We start from the raw sequence: 7,875 nt of genomic DNA, 5'->3' as shown, positions 1-7,875 counted from the left end.
ACTCCGGCAGCTGAACCAACCCCCTCTGTACCTAAAAACACAAGCCTTGACCTTTTCACTGAGATGCTCAGCCCGACAAAAAAAAAGACTAAGCTAATAGTGCCTACGTGGCCTCCAGCACAGGGTCCATCAAACCTGGCCTGTCCAGGATGAAATGCATGGGTAGCGGAGAATGCCCGCACCGATGGCTCGGAGAGCATGGAGGTGCCCGCGCTGCCTGGCAGCGCTGCCCGCAGCTGTCGAAGCCAGGAGGCAGCACAGCCGCCCCAGCACAGCCCTGATCTCCTGCTAGCAGGCGGCAGCGCAGTCTCCGAGCCAGGCTGGTCCTCTCATGGGGTGAGGAGTTGCACCGCGTGGACGCACGACCCTTAGGAACCCCAGTGCCGCGTTCTGCTCTCTTCCAAGGGCTGGAAGAGGGACGCTGAGTCCCCGCAAGCGACCAAAGGCTGTGTCCCCACTCACAGCTGGGATGGACCTTCAAAGTGCCGTCAGGCTCACGCCCCCACCATCGGTGCAGAAGGTCCCTCCGCTTGTATCCAGGTGGCCTGGCCGGTGTTACAGCGGACGCGGTGGTGCCACTGGGATGCCTGTAAGTGCACAGCCGCATCCACAGATGCACAGCTTCCAGTTCTCCCATCTGGATGGGCGTAAACAAGAATGATAAGCCTTCCTCAACACTGCACGTTTCCTCAGTAGGTCTCCCGATCTCAACAGTCGTGACCCTGCCCTACTCTACTTGAAACTCACCTGCAAGCACAAACCATTCTAGGCTCCGATCTCATAAATCTCTTTTTTTGGCAGCTCTCCTGTCTGTATCTTTTCATATGATGACCTTCTTTGTTCCCTAGATGCACAGACTGCCCTGATTGAGAGAAAAGTCATCCACAGAGCGAGTCGTAGACGGGCTTTGCTTTCCACCCGAGTGCAATACTGAAAGCTTCAGTGTGGGCTTCAAGGCAGTACAGAGGTGGAGATTCAGACCACATAAGAACAAGCTTGTGCAAAACGTGTCTATGTAGATGTACTTGACGAGTCCCCGGCTGGAGTGGATTGCAGTAACGTCTTGCCCAGGCCGGGGCTGCAGTAATACAGCAGCACGTTCCCCTTCGGACACAACACGCTGCCTTCGCAGCCCGTGCAGCAGGCAACGCTGTGGCAACAGCGCTCCTCTGCGGCACTGAAGACAGAGATGAGAAGCCAGGTGTCCCTATCAGATCACTTTTGTCTGGTCCCTTCCTTGTGGCATCCCAGGGCTTTACAGGCTATGTTGCACGTATCCTGGTCCTCCTTCTCAGGAGGCATCGAGGACTTCTCCCTTTGCTAGGTGCGACGAGGGTGTATCTACACTATGCAACAGAATACTGCCTCTGCCTGACGCGAACCACAGTGACGTACAACTCTACAAAGCAGCAAACACAATGACAGACGCATTTCATCGTGTGGCGACAGCTCATCAGAGTAGCCCTGAGATGATGGCAGCACTCAGCAAGGCATACACGGCAATACTTACAAAACGACAACGGCAACCAGAGCTCTGTGCAGTGATGTGGAAACATCACGGAAAGCAAGAATTTAGAAAAAAATGAGAAGTGCTGGTTTTCCCTAACGTGTTGGTCTTTCTGGTGCTACTGTTCCCCACATTTCTGGGCTGCAGAAGGGAAAAAGCACATGCTTCAGTCCTTTGGACCCACCTCCAATGCATGGTCCCCTGCCAGGACCCACAGACCTGCTTGCTCCAGCGGAGGACGGGGCTCGGACGCAGCTGAGGCTAATCCGCCCTGTCCAGGTTTGCTGAACCAGAAACACGTGGGCTGAAATAACCCCGGCCCATAGCTCTACCTCCCCGAGCCCCTCCTGCTTCCTAGTTTCTGCCTGGCCTTTGAGGGCACGCGCGGCGGTGGTTCGGTGGATGCTGTCAGCCCGGATACACCGAGGCAGTCCACGTGACTCACGCTCCCCGCGGGCTCTGCAGCCAAGCGCTCGCATCCCTCGGCCTTCAGAGTCAAACGACCCTGTGTGTTTCTTTGCGTGTTCCCAAGGTCTAGAAGGGAGGAAGCTGTGCACTTCAGGCTCTTCTAATTTCTTTTTATCTCAGGGGGGAAAAGAAAGAACAGTTTTCAGCGTCCATTTGAGTGGCTCATCAGCTTAATGCAGCTGCAGAAAGAGAGCAGCTTCCATCTGCCCGTCTCGGAGGTGAGGGTAGAGTAGGAGTACCAGATCCTTGCAGATGCTCAGCTCTGGACTGCTTCCTTTCTGAGCGCATTCCCACGTGCGTGTTTACAAGGAGGGACCCCAGGGTTCGTTAGTGCGCTCACATCCCAGCAACCCCTTCAAACCACGGCGGGCTGCCTTTGCCTCCCGCGTGTCAGCATCCTTCCCCAGCGTCTCCCCTGAAGAAGTCTTTGGCTCTCCTCCTGTTCGTTTTTTATCCAGCTTGGCCAAGCCTTAGACATGCTTCCAGATTGGGAGAATTAGAGAATAGCAGAATAAGAGGTGGTGGCAGACTGCCTCGCTGGCAAGGAATCAAAAGGGAAGAGAGGAGAAACCCCAGCTCCTCGATGCTTCGGCACCAGCCGGCCGGTGTCAAAGTGCCCGTTTCAGGCTCCGGTGCTGGGAAGTCCCTCCTCTGAGCTTATCTGTGAGCTGCGTGGAGGTGAGGTCCTGGAGATGAACAGCAGGAACAGCGATGCTGGCTCTGGAAGGACCACGGCTCCGGAGGGGCCACCACACCAGCTGGAACGAGGAGGGAAGCCAGAGAGCTTCCCTGGCACGGGCCAGCTCCTGAAATCCCAGCCTATTTTGAATTAAGAAAAGATTGTCCTGGTCTTGAGAAACCTCAGACATACTTAGACAAGCTAGGGGAACAGGTGGTAAACTGAAAATTGCAATTCTGTGTTACAAATCCAAAGAAAAGAAATCATTTCAGCTCCTTCCAGATATCGTAAGTTCCCCGATTAATGATTCAAGAGCTCCTAATTATCCTTTCTGTGTATGAGAACAAACAAGGAAGCGTTCAGTAATTTTGGAAAGTGGCATAATTAAGTACTGAAATGACATTTTTACATCCTTTACAGACTGGAACTCACTGTGCTGGGCTATCAGTGAGGCCGCAAGGGCAGGAGGGATGAAAAGGGGGTCAGTAACACCGAGAAGAACAGACACGGCATTACCTCGGGCGGGGAGGGGGGCGAGGGAGCGGGAGGATATACAGACCTCTGCCAAACGGCCGGCAGCGTCACAACAACCTCGCATCTGAGAAGCCTACCCTGGTATTTCCTTTTCTCAAGGAAAATATCATATTTATGTATGTGACAGAGGAAAAAAAAATCTGTTAGAAGGTGCCCAGCTGTGGAAGGAAAAACATTCAGCTGTAAACAAGCCCCCACAAGTTCCAGTCCTAGTTTTTACATTGCAAGCCTTTAATATTTCTGTGTAGCTCACAACCAGCATTATTCGTCTGTCCCCTGATGTGAGCTATTACCACTTGCCCATTTTGCCGATGAATTATCCAAGAAACCTTCACTAAATCTTTCCGTACGGTGCTAGAAATAGAATCTAAGGTTTGGATATGACAAAGCGACATCGCAGCCGCTGTCTTTTCGGAAGGAATATGCTAACGCATCTGCTTGGCTGGATTCTTGTTAGCCATTAACCGCGCCCTGCTCAAAGAGCCAGGAAGGATGCCAGGAAACCTGCTTGCAAGCACACCAGCCTAGCCTCACAAGAGGCCGTGTAAGCCACGTTGGGGCTCTCAGGATGGATTTAATCGCGTCCGTGATCTGCGAGAAACGTGTGTAAACCTCCCGTGGTCACTATCAAAGTCCTGAGTAAGCTGCGAACCCTCAAAGCCCCGTGAAGTCAAGCTGGCTATTCTGTTAATGCTTTTGCTTTTCGGATTCTGGTGTTTGTTTCTCGGTTAATGAGCTCTGTTCCTTTAAAAATCCAGGGCACCTCTGGGAAAAGCATTTCCCTGGACCTGCAGAGCTGCTGTCCAGAAAAAAACCTGATCTTTATGCAATGAACTTTTCCAGAAAAACATTTCTTACCCTGACATTGTAACAGTGGTGTTCCTTTGGGCCTGGATGCCTTAGGATATTCTAGTGAGCTACTGAGCCTTTAGACAACAGATCACTGGTCGGAGTCCAGCCTGGTTCTGTACGAATTAAAAATCACTGCCAGCTCTGTAAATCCGTCTAGGAGATGAGTCGGGGGGGTCTCACTTCATGCCAAGACTTGCTAGATACAGAGGGAATGCTGTACCCGCAGGGAACCCTGCACCGTGGGGCTTCAGGATCCCCAGAGCCGAGCATCGGTGCTCCTTTGGACGTGCACTGTCAATACACGGCGCATACACCGCTGCGACCCACCGCTTATCAACAGCAGTGAAACCAGGTGTCTGGAAATCCTAAGCAAATAAAGAGAGTCTTTGAAATCCATTTCGATGAGGTGGATGGATGGACGAGCATCTGCTGGGGAGTATGACAGCCCTAGGGTAAACGCACTCCTCCTTCCCACAGAGTTCATTCTGCTTCCCAGTAAATCTTCAATTTTGTGCTTTCGTTCCAACGAAGAACCCAGCCACATTTGCAAACACAAGAAGCCTCCTGAAGGCAGGAGGACCTGTCGCCACCCAGCTCGGCTCACCAACCTGTCGGGCGTAGCCCAAGCCATGACGAGGTCCCTACCTGAGCGGAGCTGAGGCAAGCAGGCAGCATAGAAAGTGCCGGAAACTTGGTTCGCTGTTTCCCTGAGATAACAAGAGGATTTATTCACCCACGCAGGCAGGCTAACAACTCACACTGAGGAGACTCAACTTCTGAATCAGAAGAGGATGGTAATGTGGAAGTTATCACATTAAGTGATTCATACAAATGACACAATGGGAGATGCACAAATGTTTACATTTGTGGATACAGACCTTTGCAGTTCAAGGCACAAACCCCCCGCAAATGCGAGGAGTTGAAAAGAAATGATTGATGGGGGCCGTAATTGTCCCTTCTCACGTCTTTGGCTCCTGCCATCGCTGGACCGATCACCGAGATGAACCAGCTCGGGGCTGGTCCACCGTGGCAGGTCCGGCGTGCCGGAGAATAGCCACAGCAGCCCTGTCACCACCCGCCTGCCTCAAAAACCTCTCTTATCACCTACCTGAGGCAAAGCTGGGTCTGTTCTAGCGGTTCCTGATTCTACTCACTCGATGCAAACAGGTCTTGTCGCAGAGATGATCCCTTTTATACCTCTGGAACTGCCTTCACCGCTGCCCCTAGGCCTGAGAACCCGCAGCACCTCCAGCTTCCTTACTCAGGAGTCTCTCCTTCTGCTGACCATACAAACCTCAGACGAAATCCCGTGGTATCCAAGGCACTCGGCATCACCTCAGACAATATTTAGAATGAGGTATGAGATCTGCCCTGTCAGAGGGGGTGATAAAGCTGAGCAGACCCTGGATCTGTAGGGTCAGGTCCACTTTAGCAAACAGGGTGATGCAGCAGGAGCAGATCTGTAGGGGAAAAGAGCTGACGCTGAGGACTCAGCGGCCATGTCTGGGGGCTTCCTTCAGACTAACCCTGGCCCAGGGGTTAGTCTGGGGTTAGTCCCAGCAAAGCTGAATTCTCATAGTCCTCACAGCACCTTTGCTGCAGACCTTGCAGGTCCTTTCACCTGCATTGCACATGTTCTCCTGATCCAAACGGGGGTGCTAATGCAGCTGCACCCTAACAGTCCAGAAACATGGACTCCCATCCCACCCAGTTCAGATGGAGGAGTAGACATCCCTTCTTAAAAGGAACAAAGACGAGGAAGGTGTTGGTGCCTTCACTTCAGTAGCAAGACGGTAACAGGAAAATGAGATGCCTGTTGCCTCGTGAAGACTTTCTAGCCAGGCTTGCCCTTGCTGAGGTGAGGCAGCTGGCGAGGGAGCTTTACCCCTCCGACGCGACCGACCCACTCCTCTGAGCACAACTCCCGCTCCATCTCCTTCCTTCTCTTCCCCTTTCCCTGTTCGTGGGACCACGCTGCTGGCTGGCGATGGAAGAGGCCATTGCGGCAGCTGAGCAAACTGAGTCACCTCCGCTACCAGGGCTCACCCTGGGCACCCAGCGTCCTGGGCACCAAGCGTCCTGGGCGCCCTGCCCTCCAAGCAGCCCTGGCGGCGCCCCGTTAGCACTAGCTCTTTGCCTTTCCCCTCACATCAGCATCCATCCCCTCGACGTCTCTTAGGGCCTGGCTGCCTCCTCGTAACCCTCTTTTTCTTTGGGAACGGGAGCCTGGCACCTTCTTATCCCGTGACTCCCGTTCCCGGGCGCGGCCGGGCTCGCCCCGTGGGGCGGGAGGGATGGATGCGGGAGGGATGGATACGGGAGGGATGGATGTGGGAGGGATGGATGCGGGAGGGATGGATACGGGAGGGATGGATGCGGGAGGGACGAATGCGGGAGGGACGAATGCGGGAGGGATGGATACGGGAGGGATGGATGCGGGAGGGACGGATGCGGGAGGGATGGATGCGGGACAGATGGATGCGGGAGGGATGGATGCGGGAGTGATGAACGCGGGAGGGATGGATACGGGAGGGACGGATACGGGAGGGACGGATGCGGGAGTGATGAATGCGGGACAGATGGATGCGGGAGGGACGGATACGGGAGGGACGGATGCGGGAGGGATGGATGCGGGAGGGACGGATGCGGGAGGGATGGATGCGGGAGCAGCCCCCGCGGCTGGGCCCTGGCCAAGCCCGGCTCCGGGAGCCGCGCGTAGCCGGGCAGAGCCGGGCGCAGCCCGGCCCGGGGCCGGGGCCGGGGCCGGGGCCGGGGCCGGGGCGGCGGCTCCCGCTGCCGCTGCCGCTGCCGGCCGGCCGTCCCGCCCCCTGGCTGCTCGGCCCGGCGGTGCTCCCGCCGCCGCTCCCCGCCGCCGCTCCCCGCCCCTCAGCCCCTCGCCGTCGCCCCGCCTGGCGGATGGCCGGAGCTCGGGGCCGGGGCGGCTGCCTGCGGCGTCGGCTGCGGCGGCCGGGGCCGGGGGCCGGCAGAGCCGGCGCTCACAACCGCGCGGGGCGCCCGTCGCCATGGCAGCGCTTGCTCCGGCGAGAGGTAAGATGGGTCCCCCCGGCCCCCGCCGCCGCCATCGGCCCCCGCCGCCGGCCCCCGCTCCGCTCCGCTCCGCCGGGCGCAGGGAGGCGCCGCCGCCGGCCCCGGCCGCGCCCCGGGGGCTCCGCGGCCCCGGCCCCCGCTTCGCTCCCCCGCCGCCCCTCCGGCCGTGCCCGGGCTGCCGGGCGGGGGGCGAAGGGAGGGGGCGGCGGGGCCAGCACCGCACCGGCCGCCCGCATCCCCCGGCCCCCCCCGCCCCCCGGGTTTCTCCGCTCTCCCTTGCCGTTATTCTGGGTCATCTTCCCCCCAGACCCCCGCCCTCGCCTTCCCCTGAGTCAGCGGCCCCTCTCACCGCTGGTGGGATGAAGAGGGGGGGCTCTGGTCGGGGAGCAGGGCCAGGTGAGGATGGGTTTTCCCCGACCCGGCCATCCCGCATCAGCCCCGGGGCTCTCCCATCTGCGGGAGCGGGAGGACCGCAGCTCGGAGCGGAATTGGGCCCCGAAGGCAGCAGGGCAGGAGGGTTCCTGCCTCATCCAGGGAACAGCGTGGGCCACCAGAACAAGCTGGGTGGGAAGGGCGGCAGAAGGAGGTGCCGCAAGGAAATTCATTCCCCTGGGATTATCAATCAGGGCCGGCTAGCTTCCTAAGTGTCTCCAGAAGCCACAGGCCTAACTGCAAGAGCGGTGGCACCGAGGGGAAAAAAAGATGAACCAGGGCAGAAGGGGGGCATGGCCAATCCAGCCACGGCAAAGTGCCCCAAGCAGGGAGGAAAAGCCTCAGGTGGTTACGG

This window comes from Platalea leucorodia, assembly GCF_965183815.1.
Source record: "Platalea leucorodia genome assembly, chromosome: 2".
In the NCBI taxonomy this organism is placed as follows: domain Eukaryota; kingdom Metazoa; phylum Chordata; class Aves; order Pelecaniformes; family Threskiornithidae; genus Platalea; species Platalea leucorodia.
Note: the sequence above shows the minus strand (reverse complement) of the source record.